A 27,196-nucleotide genomic window follows, 5' to 3' on the forward strand; every position below is an offset into this window, starting at 1 on the left:
TGCACCCAAGGGAGTGCAAAAATATAACTTACATCATGTTTCGTGAAGTATAATGTGGATGTAGGGCAATGGAATCCTGCAGTGTTTTAAAGACATCACAGAGAATATTACATTGACTGTCCCTTTAAGGAATGTAAAAATATATAAATATATGGTATGACATTGCATTACATATTTTATGAAAGATGCATTGAATACTTTTGCTATAACTCCATAACTTATTTTTCTTTTTCCTTCCACTGCTGCATAACTAGATCCACTGCTGCTTGCTTCACTAGCCACACTATAGTTAACATTTCAGTCTGACTACTGCTTGCATCCATAGCCACATTACATATAGTATTCCCAGACCTACTAAAGATTGCATTCCTACCACACTAGAGCTGGCATGTCTAGTAATCTACTATTAGAATTCCTATCTAACTAAATTTTGTATCCTAATTTGTGGGGCCAAGGATGTTATCAATAGAAAGACCAGTGCAGTTAAGGTTACCTGGGGTAACAAGCTTGAAACTTCCTTACAAGTAGATGAATATTTACTATGTTCATCATGATCTGTGATACTGTGGCCATAATGTAAATTTTGTTGTGACCCTTGTTTTATTAGTCATTTCCACTAAAAATGTTTTAACTTTCACACACACACACACACACACACACACACAAACACACACACACACACATATATATATATATATATATATATGTAACCAGCCAGGGTACAGCACTCACACAACTTCCAAGTATCCTTGCCCATGGTGCACTTAAAAATAATCATATGTAGCAAGAAAGAAGGCACTCAACGGGTCTTAATAAACATCAATTCCAATTTAATGCACTGTGACGTTTCGGGGTCTCCCCCGTCCTCAGACAAAACTTGCATAACATACATTACTCACCACCTTATGTAGCCCCTGTGACAAGTGAAGACTACTGCTCACATCGTTCCAGAAGTTGCGGAGGTCACGTGTTGCTCCTAGCACGTCACTCGTCACCTCCAGCAACCAGATGCCATTCTGCAGAGTCTGTTAAAAATATAATTAGACAATAAGTGCACATTGGTTCGGCAAATAACAGATATACACATCCACTACTGAGCTGTACACGGGATGGTGAGTGGCTTATTACATAGAAACATAGAATTTGATGGTAAATAAGAGCCAAAAAGGCTCATCAAGGATAGACCGCTGCTCTATAACTTGTCAGAAATCAACCCAATCGAATACGATTGGCCGTGATTGGCTGCACATCTGCAGGGGGCGGCATTGCACCAGCATTTCACAAGAACTGCTGGTGCAATGATAAATGCCGACAGCGTATGCTGTCTGCATTTATCGATGTGTGGTGGACATGATACGCTACTTTGTATATGGCCCTTTGTGTTTACCACCTCAATTGGAAGTGTATTACATCAATCCACTACCCTTTCTGTAAAAACAATGCTTCCTCACATGTCTCCTGAATCTGCTACCCTTTAACTTAAGATTGTGACCTCCTGTTTCGGCATTTGTTTTTTTGTGGAAAATGCTTTCAGCTTCCACTTTATTAAGTACATTGCATCTCTAAAGCTGACTTACAGGCATTAAACACATATGCACATGCATTTTCTTATGCGTGCTTTTGTCCTAAACAATCGGACATAAACTATTATGACATTTACTCAAAGCTCAAAATAAGAGGTGTATATCTAGCAAGAATGTATATCAGTATCCCTTCTTCTCCTGCATATATTTAAAGCAGAGAAAACTCCTGCCCTAAGGCCAGATTACTAGTGGAGCGGTATTTAACTCTCCCGCGCTAACTCCTCTAGAAGTAAGCAATCACAAGAGATTGTGTTACAAGTTGAAAGTAAAAAGTTTTCGATTGCCCGCTAAACAAAAAGTTTAACTTTGAATATCTTAACTGTGTTAATGTATTCCCCCATAGAAGTCAATGGAGAAAAAAAGTGTGTGTGTGTGTGTGTGGGGGGGGCTACTTAAAAAATACAAAGAACATATTTCCCTATGTTAATAACATTTGAATATGAAATATTTACAGTGAATACACAGTATAACACTTTATTAAATACTGTATGAATATTGCATAAAAATGTTTTAACATGTTTTCAGCTATTTAACTGCAAAGGGCTCCAATATATATATATAAAATCATATGTGTGTACATATGTATTTATATGTTTTTATGTTTATACATGTTTGTAAATAGATATACAGTATACACATATAGATACATATGTACACACGTATATATATATATATATATATATATATATATATATATATATATATATACAGGGAGTGCAGAATTATTAGGCAAATGAGTATTTTGACCACATCATCCTCTTTATGCATGTTGTCTTACTCCAAGCTGTATAGGCTCGAAAGCCTACTACCAATTAAGCAATTAGGTGATGTGCATCTCTGTAATGAGAAGGGGTGTGGTCTAATGACATCAACACCCTATATCAGGTGTGCATAATTATTAGGCAACTTCCTTTCCTTTGGCAAAATGGGTCAAAAGAAGGACTTGACAGGCTCAGAAAAGTAAAAAATAGTGAGATATCTTGCAGAGGGATGCAGCACTCTTAAAATTGCAAAGCTTCTGAAGCTTGATCATCGAACAATCAAGCGTTTCATTCAAAATAGTCAACAGGGTCGCAAGAAGCGTGTGGAAAAACCAAGGCGCAAAATAACTGCCCATGAACTGAGAAAAGTCAAGCGTGCAGCTGCCAAGATGCCACTTGCCACCAGTTTGGCCATATTTCAGAGCTGCAACATCACTGGAGTGCCCAAAAGCACAAGGTGTGCAATACTCAGAGACATGGCCAAGGTAAGAAAGGCTGAAAGACGACCACCACTGAACAAGACACACAAGCTGAAACGTCAAGACTGGGCCAAGAAATATCTCAAGACTGATTTTTCTAAGGTTTTATGGACTGATGAAATGAGAGTGAGTCTTGATGGGCCAGATGGATGGGCCCGTGGCTGGATTGGTAAAGGGCAGAGAGCTCCAGTCCAACTCAGACGCCAGCAAGGTGGAGGTGGAGTACTGGTTTGGGCTGGTATCATCAAAGATGAGCTTGTGGGGCCTTTCGGGTTGAGGATGGAGTCAAGCTCAACTCCCAGTCCTACTGCCAGTTTCTGGAAGACACCTTCTTCAAGCAGTGGTACAGGAAGAAGTCTGCATCCTTCAAGAAAAACATGATTTTCATGCAGGACAATGCTCCATCACACGCATCCAAGTACTCCACAGCGTGGCAGGCAAGAAAGGGTATAAAAGAAGAAAATCTAATGACATGGCCTCCTTGTTCATCTGATCTGAACCCCATTGAGAGCCTGTGGTCCATCATAAAATGTGAGATTTACAAGGAGGGAAAACAGTACACCTCTCTGAACAGTGTCTGGGAGGCTGTGGTTGCTGCTGCACGCAATGTTGATGGTGAACAGATCAAAACACTGACAAAATCCATCGATGGCAGGCTTTTGAGTGTCCTTGCAAAGAAAGGTGGCTATATTGGTCACTGATTTGTTTTTGTTTTGTTTTTGAATGTCAGAAATGTATATTTGTGAATGTTGAGATGTTATATTGGTTTCACTGGTAAAAATAAATAATTGAAATGGGTATATATTTGTTTTTTGTTAAGTTGCCTAATAATTATGCACAGTAATAGTCACCTGCACACACACAGATATCCCCCTAAAATAGCTATAACTAAAAACAAACTAAAAACTACTTCCAAAACTATTCAGCTTTGATATTAATGAGTCTTTTGGGTTCATTGAGAACATGGTTGTTGTTCAATAATAAAATTAATCCTCAAAAATACAACTTGCCTAATAATTCTGCACTCCCTGTATATATACATATACATCTTTAGACATGTGTATGGATGTATCTCTATGTTAAAGCCCTTTGCCCTTTGAGCCCTTATAACTTTTTTGTGCAATATTTTTTAAAATCATTTTTATTAGACAGTGTTATTATGAGTCTAACTGTACTTTTGAATGTATTTTTGATGTGCTAGCTTCAATTACGCTCAATCTACTGTGTTTACTTTCAACTTCTAATATGAGCTCTACAGCCACAATACACCCCTTTTTGCTTTTGTGTAAATGTTAGTGCACCACTCGTAATCTGGCCCATAGTCTATATAAAATATATGGTTTTTAACGGTTAATGAACCTCTAGAACAAAGGTAAATTATAGGTGATACGTTCAAAAGAATCAATAAGATTTACATTCATTTAAAAAATAATAATGTTTTTTAATTCAAACTTAGATCCGTGGTTAGACACATGTTAACTTTATGCTCACTTATCATTATAACTTCTTATAATCAACATTTCCATAAAACATGTATGGTTGTAACTTCAGTAAGATGTAATGAAATCTGAACAAGATGCCTCCAAGCAAATAATAACATAATATCTAACCCACTGTGAAATTAAATAAAAACAGCTGCAGTCAAATGGATCCCAGTATAAGTGTGTTCTTTTAAAGCAATTCAATTAAAAAAAGATATGTTGTAAACTTGTTTTATGTTCTTAACTACAAAATGAGAAACATGTTTATAAAGCCTCTTCCAAATTCAACACTTTGGGAAGTATTTATTTAATAATTAATGCCCATATCATATATCTAGTTATAAAATAAAGTTTGTTTAATAGGGATTTTGTGTATAGAGGCATAATGGTTATACTGGGCATGTTTGTTTGTTTCAAGGGATACTAAAATCAAAATTAAACTTTCATGATTCAGATAGAGTTGACCATTTTAGTCAACTTTCCTTTTTACTTCTGTTATCTAATGTGCTTTCATTTGTTGACATCCTTTGTTGAAAAGCATATATGGGTAGTTTTAGGAGCAGCAATGTGCTACTGGGAGCTATTTGCTGATTGGTATGCGCCTTGTGCATGTCTCTTGTCATTAGCTCCCAGTAGGGCATTTCTGCTCTTTCAACAAAGGATGCCAATATTATTAATAATTATTATAGATATTCTTAAAAATTCTAAAAGATAATTTGAATATATATATATATATATATATATATATATTTATATTTATAGACAATAAGTTGAGACCCTACTCTATGGACTTAAACAAAAACACCTCAGTGGTATTTAATTAGCTGTAGCGTTTCGGGGTCTCCCCCTTTGTCAAACATGAAAAACAATGCAGTACAAACCCCTATATACATTAAGAAGCCTAGAAATTGAAATCATTCAGTTTGAAAGTGGATACCTAAGCTAACTGGAACAAGACCAACAAGAGGACTGACTAACTAAGTTACAAAAACAACTTAAAGAATACGAAGGGGAGCTAATAGCTTTTTTAAAGAGAAGAAGTGAGAGGCTGTCACTACTGACTATCGGGAGAGACGGGTATACCAGTGGACACTGAGCCCTGAGGAGAGAAACTATAGGATGCCCTGAGGAGAAGACCTAGGGTATACAAACCCAGAAATTTAACTACAATTGATAATTCTGACAACGCCACGGATAATGAATTTCCATCAACCTCCACAGAGTGGCAGAAGGAAGAGACCACACCGATGACCACACAATCAAAATACGGGGAGCGCCAAGACCCCATACGAGGAGGGGGGGGTGCAAGAACCGCCGGGAGAGGCAGACCACCCAGACACAATCGGAGATATTAATTGACAACATCATCAATCTGAGTAGCTATGAATTAAACCAGGAGGAGAAAAATGTGCTTAACAAAGGTCTAAGCTTTGTGCCAACTACATACGCCAATGAATTTGATATGGTGGTAGATTCTTATAAATTCCAACGAACATTAAGATTAAAAGAATTCTACAAGAATACACCCACTGAGGCAGGAGTGAGACCTATTGAATTGAAGAAAAAAAGCACATTTGACCCCAGGAGCCAACAACCAAGAGTAATAACCTATTCAAGGCTTACTAGTACTAAGATGCTTGAGACGGTCAGAAACAACCAGCCAACTATAAGAAACAACTTGACTAAGAAAGAACGACAAGCTTTGAGAAACTTGAAAGAAAATTCCTCAATTGTGATCCGTGAGGCTGATAAGGGGGGAGCCCTGGTCATCCAAGATTATGAGAAATACAAAAGTGAGATTATGTCACAGCTGAATGACACCAGTGTGTATGAAAGATTATCACATAATCCGATCAGAAGCTTCAAACAGAGGATAGATGATTATCTCAATGAATTGAAAAGTGATGATCAGATATCACAATCATTGTGGACATATTTAAAGGTTGACCATCACACCAGTACTATATACCCTCCCAAAAGTGCACAAACATCCTAGCCAACCACCAGGCAGACCTATTGTGTCTGCAAGGGGCTCAATCTTGCAGACTATCGCCACGTACCTTGATAAAGTTTTGCAACCGTTTGTACAGATGATACCCTCCTATTTGAAGGATTCAATTGAACTTATCAAACTACTACAACTCATTGAGGACATTGAAGACACAGATATACTGGTCACCTTAGACGTGACCAGTCTTTATACTGTGATCCCCCACAACGAGGGACTACAAGCTATCAGAAATGAGTTGTTGAGACATCCCTATGTTGGACCATCCACTGAAGCATTGGTACAGCTGTTAGAATTCTGCTTAAGGATGAACTATTTTAAATTAGAGAACCAGTACTATTTGCAAAGATCAGGAACAGCCATGGGCTTGAATGTAGCCCCAGCATATGCTAAAATCTTTCTAGGGGTGTTCAAGAGAGAACACCCAGAAATATTTGAAGACGCCCGCATAATCCTGTTTAGGAGATATATCGATGACTTGTTTGTGATTTGGCGTGGCACTCAACAGGATTTGGATGACTGGTTCAATAAACTAAATCAACTTTCCAGTGATTTGAAATTCAAGATGACATGTCACCATGACTCCATTGACTTCCTTGATCTAAGAATCAATAAGATCTCTGATAAACTGAACACAGAATTGTTCTCAAAACCAACTGACCGGAACTCAATGCTGCTATATACTAGTTGCAATCCATCAGGTATAAAAAGGGCTTTACCCATTTCACAGTTCCGCCGAGTCGTGAGGAATAACTCCACACCGGAAGGCAAAGAACATCAACTTAAGAGCATGTATCAAAAATTCAGAGAGAGAAAATATGAAGATCATGTAATCAATGATGCTTATCAACATGGTCGTGTGATGACACAAGAACAAGCTCTGTCTACTAGTGAAGAAAGAAATGCAAACCAGAATAGGGAAAGACTAACATTTGTCACAGCCCAGATAAAAGTTCTTATAGGAACATACTGGACGAACACTGGAACATAATTTCAAGTGATAAAACATTACCTCTCCAGGATACCAGACCCCCAAGAATAAGCTATCGAAGGGGGAAATCTCTAAGAGACATGCTTATGAGACCAGACATGGCAGAAGCATATACAAGTTCGACGTGGCTCAAAAAAGGTATGAAGACGGGATGTTTCAAATGTTTGGGATGCACCACATGTAGTGCACTAAGCCAGTGCACCGAGTTCACACATCCATGGACCAATAAAAGGTACAAAATTAAATATTGGGTCACCTGCACCACCACCTTCATTATTTATCTGCTACATTGTGTGTGTGGAAGATTTTATGTTGGTAAAACAACGGATGATCTACGTACGAGGATGGCCAACCACAGGGCAGCCATACGAGCTGCAATTAAAGACGGGGATTCTGAACAACCAGTTGCCAGGCACTTTGCCAAATACAAGCACACTGTGAAGGATTTAAAATATGTGATTATTGACCATGTACCCCCCCTACCTTGACGGGGTGACAGAGGAAGAGTGCTGTTGCAAAAGGAGTCCAGGTGGATTCATACCCTGGACACTTTGATCCCAAAAGGACTTAACACCCATTTTGACTTACAGTGCTTCTTGTAACAATATGCACATACTTTGTCTTTATAACAACATTGGTGTATTCTATTGGTTCTAGTGGCTATGGCTCTAGGTGCTGTTCCCATATCTCCAATCTGTTTTTTCAGTGTACCATGGTGAAATTGTGGTTACAGGTCTGGGTAGCAGAGCAACGTATAGGGAAAACATAAACTAGTAGCTAACTATCATATTGCATAGTTTCAGAATTTATTATGTTGGTCCACAGTTATAACAACATAGGACCACATGAGTATTATTAGTTATTCATTTTCCCAATTTATTTACCTATTTTGTACTAATTATTTATCCAATTTCTTAATCTTTGGTTTATGTTTTAAATAATTTTCACCCCAGAATTTACCCTATTTGTACATAGTTTTTTGCACATACCAAATAGTTGAAATCTAATAGATTGTAGCACCCAGACCTGTCATTGTATGTGATTCTTTGGCCCCCATTATATGAATAATTCAGGAGGGATATATATCCCCAATGCATATATGTAATAGGTTATTGATGCAAGCATTAATAAGTGCCCGGGTCCAGTCACAGATTAATTTTGTTAGTCTGTTCTGTGTTATGTATTTACATGTATCACCGTTGCTTGGTTACGGTATTCACTTGCTATTCTGTTTTTTCAGTTGGCCTGTTGGGGCTTCCGTAGTGCCGACTGGCGCATGCGCAGTTGCGCTTTGGAGACGCTTCCGGGAGTTCGCAGTTGGCAGATCTGGACGTGTACACTGAGGTAAGAGGGTGTATATAGGGGTTTGTACTGTATTGTTTTTCATGTTTGACAAAGGGGGAGACCCCGAAACGTTACAGCTAATTAAATACCACTGAGGTGTTTTTGTTTAAGTCCTTAGAGTGCGGTCTCAGCTTATTGTCTATTTATGTATATATGCACCGCGGCAGAAAAAACTTGATACGTGAGTGCTTGGTGACTAAAATTGGAATATATATATTTATATATATATATATATTTTTTATACTAACTATATTAAATATTATTATTTTGTAATAGTTTATATTTAATATTTACGTAATGCTATTTCAGATAACTAATTCTTTATGTGCGCTAAAGCAACACCGCGTTAGACCTACAGCACACAGGCTTAAGCGTGTAATGTATATTATACATTTTTTCACATAGAAACATATGTTCTGTTTATTTTTAAATATATTACTATATATAATATAATGTACATATTCATTTAGATATATAATTTTACAGGTATAGATATATATAGATTTCTATAGGAATATCTATTTAAAAATTACAAATACATTTTACCCCTATGTGAAGAACACTGGAATATTAAATATTTATAGTAAATACACAGTAAAACACATTGTTAAAGTTACAGTCAGAATTAAACTTTAATGATTCAGATAGGGCATGTAATTTTAAACAACTTTCCAGTTTACTTTTATCATCACATTTGCTTTGTTCTCTTGGTATTCTTAGTTGAAAGCTAAACCTAGGTAGGCTCATATGCCAATTTGTAAGCCCTTGAAGGCTACCACTTATCTGAATGTATAGATACATTCACAGCTAGAGGGCATTCGTTCATGTGTGCCATATAGACAGCATTATGCTCATGCCCGTGGAGTTACTTATAAGAGAACACTAATAATCTAAAAAGCAAGTGTGTCAAAAGAACTGAAATAAGTGGACAGTCTGCAGAGGTTTAGATACAAGGGGGCACATTTATCACGCTCCGGATGGAGCTTGAGGGCCAGTGTTTCTGGCGAGCCTGCAGGCTCACCAGAAACATCAATTATGAAGCAGCGGTCTAAAGACCGCTGCTCCATAACCTGTCTGCCTGCTCTGAGGAGGCAGACAGACATTGCCGCAATTCAACCCGATCGAGTACGATCGGGTTGATTGACACCCCTCTGCTGGTGGTCGATTGGCCGAGAATCTGCAGGGGGCAGCGTTGCACCAGCAGCTCACAGGAAGCTGTGCTGTCCCCAGAGCCACAGGCAGTTAACCCCAGACAGGTCTGTGGCTCTGGGGACAGCACAGCTTCGTGTGAGTGCCAGTGGCACCCAGGGCTGAGCATGTTGCAGGGTCATGGGATGTGTACCCGGTCCGGTATGAGAGTGCAGTTCCCTTCTGTTTTTAGTATATGTCTAGGGTGATTACATATGCCTGTGCACCCTTCCCTTGTTCCCAGTTTGTTTGGATATATATATATATATATATATATATATACACACACACACACACAGTATATAAGTATATATATGTATACACATACATACACACGCACACTATGAGGACTATTTATGAAAGTGAGGACGGGCATGATCTGGTGAACTGCTTGTGCAACGCCACCCCCTGCAGATTCTGGTGTCAATCAACCCAATTGTATGTGATTGGGCGGATTGTTGTCCGCACCTACCTATGTGTGGCAAGGTGAAAATGGAGTAAAAAGTCTCCATTTTCGCCACATAAGTCCTTGTGCTGAATATGTGATACAGCTTTGCGACGACGGTTCTATGTTAGTTTATGGGGGTAAAAACTACGGGCGATGGGTGAAATATACGTGCCGCATTTGTATGCGGTGCCGTATATGTGATCGCTCACTTCAACTGAAAACTGTTTGCGGGTGACGACGGATATGTAATCTCGCCCCTAGTCTGCTGTTTTCACACTTTCATTTTTGCCTCAATGGGAAACTATTGATGGCTGACTTTGTGTTAATCCAATTACCTGGAAACTTGTTTATATGTACAAGATATATAAGCCACACCTTTTCGGACAGCTTTTATCTAAATCTGTACAGGAGACCTGTGAGGTCTTGAAAGCTTATGAAATAAAAAAAAAACTTTATTTTGTTGGTCCATTAAAAAGTATCACAATCTACTAAAGGAACAAGTAGAGAAAAAAATCTTCTTTACTTAAGCTAATCTGCTTCGTTATTGGAGTCGGCATTAGCCTACAGACAAGATTTTTTGACATGACATAATTAAGCCTTCCCATACACATGATGAGATCCTGCATAAATGAATTGTGGCAGCTGCATTTCCACAACGAAAGAAGTCCTTTTGACAGTTTTCCCCTCTATTGCGCTTAAGAAGTTTCCTGAAAGAAATTAATGTCAGGTGAATTAGTCAGCTTTCATTCAATTTGACAACAGGGGAAGTATATTTCTTGCTGTCTCTTCAAACTTATTCAACATCAGGATGATGCCAGTGAATACACTTAGAAGATGCTACAATTCTTAAGTAACCGTTAAATAAAATTTTGCTTCAATTTGCATCGTTATTATTCATGTGTCCAAGATATGATGTAGACTTTGATCTTAAAAGTTAACATTTGATGAAGATATTCATTATAAAACTATTTTAACATTAGAAAGTAATATTAAAATGGCATATTATCCTAGACGTCATTCATATTAGTCTCTTAGGACTATTATTCATTACTTAGCACTCATTATCTCACTAACTAAACCCGATTTCAATGTCTTATTTTTTGTTCTTCAAATAATTTACAACACATGCCTAAAATAAATAATTCATAAGTGCATGAGTTCTTTTTGTCTTATCTGAAGGCAAAAAATCAAAGAAACAGGCTTCTATAATTGGTTTTCATTTTTTTTTTGCCATTAGTAATATGAACATGTCTCAGTCTTTTTACATTGAATTTAACCATGTGTGTCAGAAGCATTATTACTTATTGCAACACTAGTATGATCATGAAACAAAATACTGATAACATAAATTATATTTTTTTTTTGTGTCAGATTGTTAAATATCCATGCTGAACAGGAATCTGGAAAAAAATGTGACTTGTTAGAGAATAAACAGAAACATGGTAAAAACATATTCTAACTAATTAAAGCAAGCAAGATTTATAGCCATGACAACTAGTGTATAGGTCATAGAGAATTAGTTAAAATCTTAAGCAGATGATGCTGCTTTTTAGCCCTTGTGGGTCAGACTAGCTCATGCAAGCCTGCTTCCGCAGTGTAAGAAGTTATGAATTTTAATTCAAGGTGACTGACACGCCCTGCTCTCATGCAATTGGTTTTGCAATTGGAAGGGGTATTGGTGCACAAGAAATTCCTTGTACAATTAAACATGTGTGATGTGGACATACATAGTGAATTGAAAGTGAGGGGACTAGTTCCCAAGTCGAGAACATTGCCGTCCTCCATTTAGTACATAGATCCATAGTAATCATCCCATTTTTTTTGTGAAAGATCACACTAAAAATAATGGTATCCAATCAGGAAACCTATTAACTCGCATTTAGGGCTTGCAAAACAGCATCCGTCCCTAATTCTTGTGCTAGCAGGGTTGTTTAATCATCCCAGAAAAATCAGTCCAGGACAATTTCAGAGATTAGGAAGTATTGTTGCCTCCTAAGCTGCAGTTGCAGGCTCTCATGACCTGTACTATAAGAGCTCAAAAGTTGCACTGACCACAAAGCTAAATGTTTAGGTTGCAGAGTGCAAACTCCTGTGGGTGGTTCATCTTCCACTGTCCCTCACTCTCTCTCTCTCTCTCTTTTTTTTTTTTTTTTGCTCTTTATTGATCCCTCACTGTACATTTTAAGCTGTAAAACTGCACTATCATGCAAATTTCTGGCAGCTGTCACCTTTGAAGTTTGGATGTGCTGCAGTAATGAATAGTATAGTGAATAGGACATACTAGGGGCTAGATTTATTAAGCCCATACGGCAGCAAGTTCTCTCAAGAACTTGCTCGCCGTCATTTATCAAGCAGCGGTCACCAGACCGCTGCTTCCTTAGCTTCTTCGCCACCTCTAATGTGGCGAAATTCAATCTCCTCGGTCTAGTCAGACCGAGGAGATTGACAGCTCCTGCCCGAGCGTGATTGGCTTTGCGCGGGCAGGAGGCGGGATTGCACGCGAGCGCAAAATTGCGCTCGTGTGCAATGCCGAATAACTGCGGGTATTTTTCTTCTACACTCATTATCTTATGTGGTGCATGAGGGGAATGAGTCATAGTTATCCTTCACTCAAGTTTGTTGTATGGAATGAAGTATTATAGGGAAGCCTTAATAGGAATCGTCAATATTTAGTCTTGTCATCCACAAAGAGGAAATTACATAAAACAGAGACCCCTAATTATTGCTGCTGATGCTAAAACATGTCCTCTTCTGGCAATTAAAACAAAATATAAATAACTTCAAATCACAAACAAAATAATATGTTATAAATGTAACAAAAAAGGATATTGTGATAAAATTCAATGTGATAATCCAATCTTCAGATTCTCGAAAGAGAATAAAAAACAATATAGTGTAACATTGCAACAAAATATTATTAAATATAGTTGTGCTAAATTCGTAATCACATAATCCTGAGCTATCTTAAGCTCAAGTGCTGAATGATCCTGAAAACAAAGCTGTCAGGCTCCCACCCATATCTTTAAGATTGTTCTTCCCGGAAGGTGTCAGGATGACTAAAAAAAAAAAGGAAAAGCAAATGTAGTGTGATATTGTATAATAAGACACAATTGAACTTAATAGACACATACTCACACTTTTAGGGAGCTAATATAAAGCCCCACTTTTAATGTAGACCTAATATAGACTCTTCTGGAAATTAGATGGGGTGCTGGATTTTTTTTTTGTAGTCATCTCAAAACTTGGGGATAGTCTTGTGGAGCAAGACAAAAAGTTCCACAAAATAGGGGTTAGTCTGGAGAAGTCCTGTTGATGGGAATGTGCGGAGGTAACAAGAGAGGAGGAAGTCATGTGCAAAGCGAAGGGGATGGGAGGGAGAGTATCTGGAGACAAGGTCTGAGATATAGGGGGAGCAGTGCTATTGAGGGCCATGTATCTGAGATTCAGAATGTTGTGTTTTATTCTGAAGGCAAGAGGAAGCCAGTAAAGTAATTGGCAGAGAAGTGCAGCAGATGAAGTGTGACATCTAAGGAAGGTAAGTCTGGTAAGTGTCATGACACACCAGTGCCTTTAAAAGATCAGTGGGAGTGTTCTTACCTCAAGCTAGGCTATTTAACAAACACCTGAACAGGTCAGAACTGCTTGAGTATTGAAGTCAAGCTTATGCATGTTAAACCAGGACAAGCAAATCTTCCTCTACAGTTTTACTTTATTCCTAAGCAGTTAGGGAGACCAGAGAGGATGGGGTTGCAGAAGTCAAGGTGGGAAAGGATGAGAAAGTGGATTACATTTTAGTTGTGTTGTGTTTGAGGAAATGTCGAAATTTGGAGATGTTTTTAAGGTGGAAGCAGCAGGAATTGGCAAAAGACTGAATGTGAGGAGTGAAAGAAAGATCTGAGTAAAGTTTGACCCCAAGACATTGGGCATACGGGATTGAGGTGATGATGGAATTATCAACAGTTATAGAAAAACAGAGGGTGGAGATTTTGGAAGAAGTGGGGGATAAGGACCTCAGTTTTGGAGAGATTTAGCTTTAGGTAGTAATAGGAAATCCAAGATGAGACATGAGAAAGACAGTTGGTGACATGAGTTAGCAAGGAATGGGATAGGTCTGGTGCAGATAGGAAGTTTTGGGATTCAACAGCATGCAAATGATATTGAAACCCATTAGACTTTATTAAAGGGATATGAAACCCAAAAATGTCCTTTTGTGATTCAGGCAGAGCATACAATTTAAAAAAAAAGTTTCCAATTTACTTCTATGATAAAATTTGCTTAGTTAACATGGTATTCTGTGTTGATGAGATACCTAGGTAGGCATCTGGAACATTACATGGCGCTGCCATCTAGTACTCTTGCAAATGGATAACATTCTTGCAAAACTGCTGCCATATAGTGCTCCAGAAATGGGCAGGCTCCTAAGTTTATTTGATAATACAAATAAATTAGAAAGTTACTTAAAATCACATGCTCAAGCTGAATCATTAAAGAAAACAATTAGGTTTGATATTCCTTTAAGTAACCTAAGGATGACGTATAGAGTTACCCTAACGGAATGTGGTAAAGGGGTAGAGGATACACCAGAGAAGGCTGCACTAAAGGTACGGTTAGACAGGCAGGAAGAGAACAATGAGAGGGCTGTTTAACAAATGCCAAAGGATTTGTGGGTTTGGAGCAAAAGAGGGTGATCAACAGTATCATAGGCTGCAGACTTATCAGGGAGGATTAGCAGAGAAAAATTGGCCTTTTGATTTTGCTGTAAGTAGGTCATTGGTAACCATAACAATTGCTGTCTCTGTGAAGTGGTGGGGTAAAAAATTGCAGTGGGTTGAGGAGGTAGTAAGGAAATGTGATATATGTATATACATTAAATTTTATAGAAGTTTTAGGCAAGGGGAATAAGGAAATAGGGTGGTAGTTGGATGGGGAGGTTGGATCTAGCAAAGGTTTTTTGAGGATAAGTGTCATCAGTGCATGTTTAACAGATGAGGGAAATATATCAGTGTTGAGGGAGAGGTTGAAAAAATGTCTTAGGATAGGGGTAAGGATAGGAGAGAGGGAGGGGAGTATCTGTGAGGGGATGGGATTGAGGGGACAGGTAGTGAGGTGAGAGGACAGTATAAGGGCAGAAACGTCTTCTTCAGTAACAGGGTCAAAAGAGCTAAATTTATGGCTTTGTGAGTTTTGGAAGATTGAGGGCATTGTAAACTGTTACTATGTTGAGAGATGATTTTGTTTCTGATTGAATACATTTTGTTGTTAAAGTAGCTGCCAAAATCCTGAGCTGAGAAAGAAGTTGTAATAGGAGGTGTGGGTGGGCGGAGGAGTTTATTGAAAGTGGAGAACAGATATTTTGGGTTGGAAGAGATAAGAGTAGAGAAGTAATTATGCTTAGAGTTGTTAAAGGGACAGTCAACACCAGAATTGTTGTAGTTTTAAAAGATAGATAATCCCTTAATTACCCATTCCCCAGTTTTGCATAACCAACACAGTTAAAATAATACACGTTTTACCTCTGTAATTACCTTGTATCTAAGCCTCTGCAGACTGCCACCTTATTTCAGTTTTTTTGACAGACTTGCATTTTAGCCAATCAGTGCTTACTCCTCAGGAAATTTACGTGCATGAGCTCAATGTTATCTATATGAAACACATGAACTAATGCTCTCTAGTGGTGAAAAACTGTCAAAATGCATTTAGATTAGAGGCAGACTTCAAGGTCTAAGAAATTAGCATATGAAACTCCTAGGTTTAGCTTTCAACTAAGAATACCAAGAGTACAAAGAAAAATTGGTGATAAAAGTAAAATGGAAAATTGTTTTAAATTACATGCCCTATTTGAATCATAAATATTTTTTTTTGGACTTGACTGTCCCTTTAAGGGCAGAATAATAGTACTTTAAGATGAACTTGTAGAGAAGAAAGTCAGCTGTACATCGAGATTTTCTCCAGTGTCACTCAGCAGTACAGGAACATCTGTGTAGGTAGCGTGTCAGAGGAGTATGCCAGGACTGAGAATGAGTGTGTGACTATTGGCAGATAGATTGCTGATAGCAGGAAAAGGAGGAGATACAAGAAAGTAGAGGTTTGAGAGAGTTTGAAAGCTGTTGCTGATTTAGTGACTTAATGCTTCTGTAGAGCTTGATGTGAGGGGTATTTGGAGGGAGAGTTGTAGGGAGTGATGTGATGTTGCAAGTGAAGAGATGATGGTCACATAGTTGAAATGGGAAATTTGTGAAGTTTGAAAGAGTAGCTGAAATGAATTGGTCAGCTTTCTATTAATATCCTTATAAACATTCCTGTTAGTTACTCATTTATGTTTAGGTAGATACTCTGGGTGACTGGTATGCATCATCTGTGTTTTTTGTATCCAGTGTATTCTGTATGATTATGCATTTCTCTCTTTTTGTTTTTACATATCTAGGCACCCAATTGTCACAATGAAATCTGTCCTCATTGGTGTTGATCTGATGAATAAGGACTTGTGTTTTAAAAACTCCTAAGTGTGCAGCATTGTATGTATCCAAATGTCTTTTGCAGGCTTTACCTGTTATTGTGTAACTACTATAGATTTAATTACTATGTATCTTTCTACAACTGTTATATAGTCTGCTGGTTATTCTGTATCTGAATGTTATGTACATATTAGGAATAATGTTGTATATATTCTGGTCCCTATGAGGCTTCATAGCTGTTTTTAATTTGCACAACTACATATATGGTCTCAAGATGGCACTATATTTATTTAGCAAGTTGCTATTTAGAATGTAAGAGTTAAATTCCCAGGTGAATGCCTATTTAACCAGGTGTGCTGTGCATGTAATTTTAGCACATGATTAAGGGGCATTGTCCCGAAACGTTGTGTCCTTCTGATCCAGATATGAAATAAAAGAAAGTTTCTCGCTACTTGAGGAGGATTTATATTGCCTTTTTTCTGCCACCTTAGAGGAGGCGGATGAATTAGGAGCAGCAGTCTTAAGATGGCTCGCACAGAAACTGCAGCATACGGGACATGCTAAATCGGCCCCCTTATGTCAATGCAGTGAGCCATGTCATTTGTCAATGCATTCTAAATGCCTGAGTATCTGGATGTGCTATACCTGTGAGTATCGGGATGCACTACTGAACTGCCCACTGTTGCTGAACCTTGCTTGTCCTGACTATCCTTTTGCCTGTCCAACAAAATGAGCCCTATAGTACTGTTCAGTAGTGATGTCATGAATTGTTCGCTGGCGAATAGTTCCCGGCAAACATAGCATGTTCGCGTTCGCCTCGGCGGGCGAACATATGCGATGTTCGATCTGCCCCCTATTCGTCATCATTGAGTAAACTTTGACCCTGTACCTCACAGTCAGAATACACATTACAGACAATCAGCAGCAGACCCTCCCTTCCAGACCCTCCCACCTCCTGGACAGCATCCATTTTTAGATTCATTTTGAAGCTGCATTCTTAGTGAGAGGAGGGACAGTGTAGCTGCTGCTGATTTAATAGGGAAATCAATAGCTAAGCTAGTGTATTCAGTGTCCACTACAGTCCTGAAGGACTCATCTGATCTCTGCTGTAAGGACAGCACCCCAAAAAGCCCTTTTTAGGGCTAGAACATCAGTCTGCTATTTTTTTTTCCCTGTGTAATCTAATTGCAGTTGCCTGCCAGCGTGTGTGTCAGGCTCACAGCGTATACTGTGCCCACTTGCCCAGTGCCACCACTCATATCTGGTGTAACAGTAGTGTACATTTAAAAAAACAAAAACTTTTTTGACTGTGAAATAATAGCAGACAGCTGCCAGTACCCAAGTTGGCCGCCAATAAGGCAGATGGGGAGGGTTAGAGAGCTGTTTTGGGGGGGGGGTCAGGGAGGTTGGGGGCTAAGGGGGGATGCTGCACCACAGCATATGTAAATATGCTAAAAAATTTTTTTTAAAAAAAAACTTTTTATTTTAGTACTGGCAGACTTTCTGGCAGTACTTAAGATGGCGGGGACAATTGTGAGGTGGGGGAGGGAAGGGAGCTGTTTGGGAGGGATCAGGGGGTCTGATGTGTCAGGTGGGAGGCTGATCTCTACACTAAAGCTAAAATTAACCCTGCAAGCTCCCTACAAACTACCTAATTAACCCCTTCACTGCTAGCCATAATACACATGTGATGCGCAGCAGCATTTAGCGGCCTTCTAATTACCAGAAAGCAACGCCAAAGTCATATATGTCTGCTATTTTTGAACAAAGGGGATCCCAGAGAAGCATTTACAACCATTTGTGCCATAATTGCACAAGCTGTTTGTAAATAATTTCAGTGAGAAACCTAAAATTGCGAAAAAATTTAAGTTTTTTTTAAAATTTGATCGCATTTGGCGGTGAAATGGTGGCATGAAATATACCAAAATGGGCCTAGATCAATACTTTGGGTTGTCTACTACACTACACTTAAGCTAAAATTAATTCTACAAGCTCCCTACATGCTCCCTAATTAAGCCCTTCACTGCTGGGCATAAAACACGTGTGGTGCGCAGTGGCATTTAGCGGCCTTCTAATTACAAAAAAAGCAACGCCAAAGCCATATAAGTCTGCTATAATGGCATGTCTGGCACACAGTGTTGGGGCAAGGGTCCATCTGACCACTGATACCTGGTCTGCAAAGCATGGTCAGGGCATGTGGTGCGCAGTGGCATTTAGCAGCCTTCTAATTACCAAAAAGCAACGCCAAAGCCATATAAGTCTGCTATTTCTGAACAAAGGGGATCCCAGAGAAGCATTTACAACCATGTATGCCATAATTGCATAAGCTGTTTGTAAATAATTTCTGTGAGAAACTTAAAGTTTGTGAAAAAGTGAACAATTTTTTTTTATTTGATCGCATTTGGCGGTGAAATGGTGGCATGAAATATACCAAAATGGGCCTAGATCAATACTTTGGGTTGTCTACTACACTAGACTTAAGCTAAAATTAACTCTACAAGCTGCCTACATGCTCCCTAATTAACCCCTTCACTGCTGGGAATAAAACACGTGTGGTGCGCAGTGGCATTTAGCGGCCTTCTAATTACAAAAAAAGCAACGCCAAAGCCATATAAGTCTGCTATAATGGCATGTCTGGCACACAGTGTTGGGGCAAGGGTCCATCTGACCACTGATACCTGGTCTGCAAAGCATGGTCAGGGCAGGTATTTCACCTACACTGCGCAGTGTGAAGCGGCCGTAACCCTTACACGTAACCCTTACACTACCTGATCGATACAACATCATACCTGATGTTTTAAAGCACGTTATTCCAAACAATTTAGGAATGTTAGGTGATTTATGCCCTTTATGGATTAAAACCAGACTCTGCATCACCTATGTAATTTTCCATGGGAGTTTTGCCATGGATCCCCCTCCGGTATGCCACAGTCCAGGTGTTAGTGCCCTTGAAACAACTTTTCCATCACTATTGTGGCCAGAAAGAGTCCCTGTGGATTTTAAAATTCGCCTGCCTATTGAAGTCTATGGCAGTTTGCTGGTTTGCGATCTTTTGTGGAAGTTCGAGTTCTCCGTCCGCGAACCCAAATTTTTAGGTTCGCGACATCACTACTGTTCAGCTGTCCATTGTTGCTGAATCTAGCTTTTCCTTACCAAACTTTGCCTGAGCTCAAAGGGCTCTGCTGAAACTTCATTTAAATACTTGCTTAGCTGGATCATCTCTTTGCCTATATCCAAATGTACAAAAAAACTGAGCTTATTGACTCTCATTTGCTGTCCAGGGTTACATCCTGAGATGTATCCAGGAGGCTATGCTTGAGTACTACCATCCTTCCACAGAGTCCACTTCTGGTGGGACACTACAGTCAGTGGAATAAAAATAGGGAGTGTCTCCCCACTTGTGACTAGTAGTATTAACTTTGTACACAGAAAAAAATGATGTAACAAACTGAAAATCTATACATTTCATCCTTCACTCAAACAATGAAATAGTGTATTCATTTTCTGCCAACTTAGGCTACCTAACTTAATATGTACATACATGAGAGATAACTGATCCAGCCTTCTGGTGTTCTATCAACAAAAAGACCAGTGCTCCTTTAACTCTTATTTATAAAAGTGTGGACCTATCATTTGGAGATTTGCAAAGGGTTATAAGGGCATACTTGTATGATGATCAGATAAAAAAATTGCAGAAAACAATCTTAGGTTTTCTTAATCACTCTTCAAGAAGGTCTTGTAAAAATATACTCTGATTGTTGAGAATTTATATATGACTTTGACAAGGGTGGAATCCAAAAATAGTTATGCATAAATCGACATTTGTATGTGTGTATGTATATATGTATCTTTCTGTCTGTCTGTCTACCTATCTATTATTAGTTTTCTTTTGGGTTCAATAAAATTAACAATTATTTCTATTTTTACTATTATTATATTGAATTGCTTTTTTAATTTTTATGTATGTATGCATTTTTGTGGTCGAGGTACTTTGAATGTAATTATATTGCTTCATAGATAATTATGTATAAATATATATACACTCACCGGTCACTTTATTAAGTACACCTTGCTAGTACCGGGTTGGACCCCCTTTTACCTTCAGAGCTGCCTTAATTCTTTGTGGCATAGATTCAACAAGGTGTTGGAAACATTCCTCAGAGATTTTGGTCCATATTGACATGATATCATCATGCAGTTGCTGAAGATTTTTTGGATGCACATCCATGATGCGAATCTCCCGTTCCACCACATCCCAAAGGTACTCTATTGGATTGAGATCTGGTGACTGGCAAGGCCATTGGGGTACAGTGAACTCATTGTAATGTTCAAGAAACCAGTTTGAGATGATTTGAGCTTTGTGACATGGTGCATTATACTGCTGGAAGTAGCCAACAGAAGATGGATTCACTGTAGTCATAAAGGGATGGACATGGTCAGCAACAATACTCAGGTAGGCTTTGGTGTTTAAACAATGCTCAATTGGTACTATGAGGCCAAAATGTGCCACCACCATCACCACCAGCGAAACATTGATACAAGGCAGGATGGATCCATGCTTTCATGTTTATGCCAAATTCTGACCCTACCATCTGAATGTTGCAGCTGAAATCAAGACTCATCAGAGCAGGCAAAGTTTTTCCAATCTTCTATTGTCAAATTTTGGTGAGCCTGTGTGAATTGTAGCCTCAGTTTCCTGTTCTTAGCTGACAGGAGTGGCACCCAGTTTGGTCTTCTGCTGCTGAAGCCCATCTGCTTCAAGGTTCGATGTGTTGTGCATTCAGAGATGGTATTCTGCATACCTTGGTTGTAACGTGTGGTTATTTGAGTTACTGTTGCCTTTCTATCATGTCAAACCAGTCTGCCCATTCTCCTCTGACATCAGCAAGGCATTTGCATCCACACAACTGCTGCTCACTGGATATTTTCTCTCTTTTTTTTTTTTGAAACATTTTTTATTGAGGACATATCGTTAACAGATTACTTTTCTCCAGTAAAGATATATACAACATCAAAAATCAATAAAGCATAAAAAGTACATTTACATGTGCAAGGTTCAGTAACTGCAGAATACCAATGATAATGTAAGTTTCTCCCTGCAGGGGAGTCCTCGTTTTTACAGAGGTCACCTTTTATATATATGGTAAACTTTCATGGGTATACAATCGTGTATCATCGTTCTATAAAGGTGTTATCCTTAGGACAACAATCAAGTCAATGGAAGTGATTAAGTAGTGTGGTTTTAACTATCATGTTACATCACAGTTTCCTATTAGTATGGAGGGGCCTACCGACCCCTCTCCGCTCATTACCTGCTAGTGAGGATATTGGGCTTCTGTCTTGATTTCTGGGGAGGTGTGGGGAGAGAGGGGCATATGAGGAAGTTGAGGTAGCTAGAAGGAACGTATTCCTATTTATCTTCCTATTTCTGAGTGTTCAAGTGGGGGTTAGGTGGGTCAACATGGATTCCCACGGTTCCCAAATTAGGCAGTAATTATGTAATTGCCCTTGTTCTCTAGCCACGTAATTTTCCATATTTTTTATATAGTTCACACCCTCAATTACACTCTGTATCCTGGGGGGTTGACTCTTTTTCCAATTCCTAGCTATTAGTAATTTAGCAGAGAGGAGTATATAGATCAAAAGCTTTTGCTTGGTTTTGGGGAGCTTGTCCATACCTAGGTGCAGTATGGCTAGGGCTGGACTCAAGGTTGGCACTAGCTCTAAGTCTTTACAGATCTTTTCGATTTTCTGCCAGTAAGTCGTCAGTTTAGGGCAGGTCCACCAGACATGGATGGGGGACCCCGGCTCTCCACACTCCCTCCAACACTGTTGTGAGTGGTCAGGAAAAAGCTTCTGTAGCTTTGTGGGTACTAAGTGCCATCTGGTGATTATTTTGAAGTACAACTCATAGAGAGTAACGCAATGGGTCGCTTTTTTCGTTAAGCTAATGGCCTTGCCCCAGGCATCTGGTGGAAATGTGGCCTGCAAATCTCTCTCCCATGCAGTCATATGAATTGTTTTTGGAGTAGTTTCTTCTTCAATAAGACAGTGATAATGTACTGTGAGGGGCTTATGTTGCTGGGTATTGGTTGTCCATTGTGTCTCCCAAATAGTCAGGTCTCTCAATGGTCCGTCTAAAAAGCCCCAGGATTTCAACAGTGTACGGAGTCTCAGTAAGTCAAAGTGGTGTTTGGGAGTTAGTGTAGGGAGGCTCAGCATGTCTCTATGTGTTCTTAAGTGTCCGTTGCAGTAAAAGTCACCCACTGTGTTTATGCCCATAGTAGCCCATGCGTTAGGATGTGTATTAAGTAGCCCCACTAAAAGGGCCCTTATTGGATGTATTGGTGAGGGGTGCGGGGCCACCAGTTTGTTATGACGCAGCTTATTCCAAGCTTCTTGACATCCTTTCACTATGTTGTTGGCGACATGAACTTTGGCTTGCCAGTGAGGGGGTAGCCAAAGCAAGTCTTCGAGATAGACGTAAGCTGGTAGTGAGGCCTGCTCTAAATCTCTCCACCTTGTTGGGGGGAGATCTTTACTCCACGCTGTAGCATGGGTTAGCATTGCCGCTTCATAATATTTCTGAACGCTAGGGAGGCCAAGGCCTCCTTTCTCTATCGGCATCTGCAGGATGTGTGCAGCTACCCGTGGTCTTTTATCCTGCCAAGTGTATGAGTTAAAGAGGGTCTGAAACTTCCTAATCAATGTATATGGGACTGGTATCGGAATTCAGCGGAACAGGTAGGTGATCTTTGGTAAGATCATCATTTTAAGAGCCGCTATTCTGCCCATCCAAGATATTTCACTATATCTTTTAGAATGAAGCTCCGAAGTGATGGCTGTTGGCGACATGAACTTTGGCTTGCCAGTGAGGGGGTAGCCAAAGCAAGTCTTCGAGATAGACGTAAGCTGGTAGTGAGGCCTGCTCTAAATCTCTCCACCTTGTTGGGGGGAGATCTTTACTCCACGCTGTAGCATGGGTTAGCATTGCCGCTTCATAATATTTCCGAACGCTAGGGAGGCCAAGGCCTCCTTTCTCTATCGGCATCTGCAGGATGTGTGCAGCTACCCGTGGTCTTTTATCCTGCCAAGTGTATGAGTTAAAGAGGGTCTGAAACTTCCTAATCAATGTATATGGGACTGGTATCGGAATTCAGCGGAACAGGTAGGTGATCTTTGGTAAGATCATCATTTTAAGAGCCGCTATTCTGCCCATCCAAGATATTTCACTATATCTTTTAGAATGAAGCTCCGAAGTGATGGCTGTTAGCAGCTTTTCAAAGTTTTCTTTGATCACCACCGACTTTTTATGGGAGAGAAAGACTCCCAAGTGGCGAACTGCTTTGCAGGACCACTTGAAGGAGTAGGCAAGCTGGATCTCTTCCCGTTCATGCTGCGGAATATTAATGGAGTAGGCCTCCGTCTTGGTCACATTGAGTTTGTAATAAGAGATTTATCTGAATTGTGCGAAAAGGGCCATTAACGGGGGGATAGAGTCAGCTGGGTCTGAAAGAAAGACCGTAAGGTCATCGGCAAATAGCGCAAGCTTCTGAGGGGTATCATGCATCTGTACGCCATGAATCTGTTTTGATTCTCTAATTGCGATCGCCAGGGGCTCAATAGCCAAAACAAACAGTAGGGGGAAGAGGCGGCATCCCTGTCTGGTTCCGTTACTGATTGTGATCTTAGGGGAGCAGAATCCCAACCCTCTAACAACTGCAGTGGGGGCCGAGTACAGCGCCTTGGTCGCTGTGATGAAAGAGTCCGGGATTCCAAATGCTGATAGAGTTTGAAATAAGTAGTCCCATCTCACCCTGTCAAAGGCCTTTTCGGCATCAAACGACAGGGTGAGTACCGGGAGTCCCATATCCGCGGCTTCTGAGAAGATATTTAATAGGCGCCGGGAATTATCGGAACCCTGCCTTCCTTGTACAAAGCCCACCTGATCTAGGTTTATAATTGTCTGCAGGTGCTTCCCTAGCCTATTAGCCAATATTTTAGCGTAGATTTTTGCATCTATGTTGATGAGTGAGATAGGCCTGTAGCTAGAGCACAGTAGTGGATCTTTACCTTCCTTGTGAATTGTGGTAATGTTTGCTTCTAGAAATTCTGCCAGAAAGGCGCCTTTAGTTTCTACTTTTTGGAAGAGTCGGAGCAGTATCGGGGTTATGATCGGGCTAAGTGTTCGATAGAACATTGCCGTGAACCCATCTGGCCCAGGGGCCTTATGGGGTGCGAGGTCCTCTATGGCTGCTTTGACCTCTTCTGATGTGAACTGTCGCTGTAATTCGGCTTTAGATTCCTCAGTTAGAGTGGGCACAGATAGTGTTTCTAAGAATTTGAGAATGTCGCCTTGGTCAGAGCTGCCAGGTGCTTCAGACTGCTCAAGATTGTATAGGGAAGAGTAGTAACTATCAAATGCAGTGCCTATTTCTTTAGGAGAGTGTACCACACCACTGTGCGTCGCTATGTGGGGTATCCTTTTCTGTAATGTGCGCATGCGTAATTTGTTAGCTAGAAGCTTGTCTGCCCTATTGCCTTTGTGGTAATACAGTTGTTTGAGCTTATGTAGATTTTCCTGGACCCGGGACAAATCCCTCTTGGAGATTTCTTCCCTAATAAGTCCAACTTGATTGGCTACTTGAACACTAGGGATCGTTTTGTTTGTCTGTTCAAGGGCGCGAAGATCTCCATATAGCTTCGCTAAGGGCTGGCTATTCTCTTTGCGCAGTCGGGCCATTTTCCCCGTAGTGACCCCGTAGGTATGCTTTAAGAGCGGCCCAGACCATGTCAATGTCAGTGGTTCCTGTGTCATTATGTGACAGGAACTCCTTCACAACCTCTTGGAGCGCTGGAAGCTCTATATCAGAGAGCCAGTGCTCAGAAAGTCGCCATGGCGGCCTATTAGTCAGGGCTTGTAGCTGAGTGAAATCTAAGCAGACCATGTCATGGTCTGACCACGTACACGGTCTGATGGAAGGGTTAGCAAGTTGGTCTAGAGACCACGAATCACAGAATATATGATCGAGCCTGGAATATGAATTGTAGGCTTTTGAGTAGTGTGTAAAGTCTTTCTCTGAAGGTGCTAAGCATCTCCAAGCGTCATAGAGGTTATGTTGGTATATGAGTTTCCGGAAAGCGTTGGAGGTAGATGAGACGTTTCTGTGTGTTGTAATGGTGGATTGCTTGTCTTTGGCTGGGTCCCAGACCATGTTGAAATCCCCACCAATAATTAGGTGTCCTCTTTTGATCTGTTCTACATGTGCTAATAATTTGCGGAGGAAGGGAACTTGTTTGGAGTTAGGTGCATATAATGAGACTAGTGTGAACAGTGTGTTATTAAGTGAACAGATAAGTATCAGGTACCTACCCTCGCTATCTCTTTCAATATACTCCATGGTAAAGGACAAGTCTCTACTAATCAGGAGGGCAACTCCTTTAGTCCTGCCCTCAGAGTTGGAGGCAGTTTCACATACTGGGAAGTATCGGGAAATCCCAGAGAGTCGGGGTTCCTCCATCCAGTGTGTTTCCTGTAGGAACATGATGTGTATTTTGTGTGCTAGGAGATATCGCTGTAGCAATTTCCTCTTAGTGGGGGAATTTAAGCCTTGCGCGTTCAGCGTAGCTATACGTATCGGGGCCATTTTGGGAGTGGCGGGGGGCTGCCTGGGTTACTTAGGGTGGAAAATCAGTCTAGTAGTCAAATGTGGCGAATCAGTCTTACGCTGTGAGGGCTAGGAAAACGTGATATATATTAACTGAGAGGTATTATAAAAGGAAACCTCTATGACTGGATAAAAGGGATAAGTATACACTTTCGCAATGAGTGCACCAACCGGTCTTTGCCAGTGGGGCACAACTAATATGGTGGGGGGGAGCTAAGCGGAGAGGGGTCCATGGCCCCGCCGACTTAAAATACAGGTTATAAATCTGTGGAATGAAAAAGCATATGTATTGCATATGTACATCATACATAATAGAACATTCAATGCTGTAAACCTCATAATATAAACATTAATCTCAACAACAACAACAACAACAGGAGGGAACTTGAGCAGAACTAGGCGATACAACGTAAAGTGATTAGTGGAGTATCAACTACCTTACCCTTTCTAGGCATTACTTAATTCCCTGTGCCTTGTATAGAGCCCTATTCATTACACAATCAGGCTCTCGCTAGGAACCTGATCAATGCCTTATCGCAGTTGGACTAACTGAGGGGGGTATTAGGGTCGTAGCCCAGGGTCCTCTGCATGACAGACAGCTAGGACATTAATCAATGAAGGCATTGCTTAGGTTAGTGGCTTATGTCTAAAGAAGGTGGATCACTAGAGGGCATGGAATTATCCCTAATCTTCAGGGTACGAACTGTGGATCGACTTGTCATAGGAGTCAGAGACATACAGTTAAAAGTATCGGCAAGGGCAGGTTAGTCATCTTGTAAGGTAGTCGTGT

The sequence above is a fragment of the Bombina bombina genome, chromosome 1 (assembly GCF_027579735.1).
Source record: "Bombina bombina isolate aBomBom1 chromosome 1, aBomBom1.pri, whole genome shotgun sequence".
In the NCBI taxonomy this organism is placed as follows: domain Eukaryota; kingdom Metazoa; phylum Chordata; class Amphibia; order Anura; family Bombinatoridae; genus Bombina; species Bombina bombina.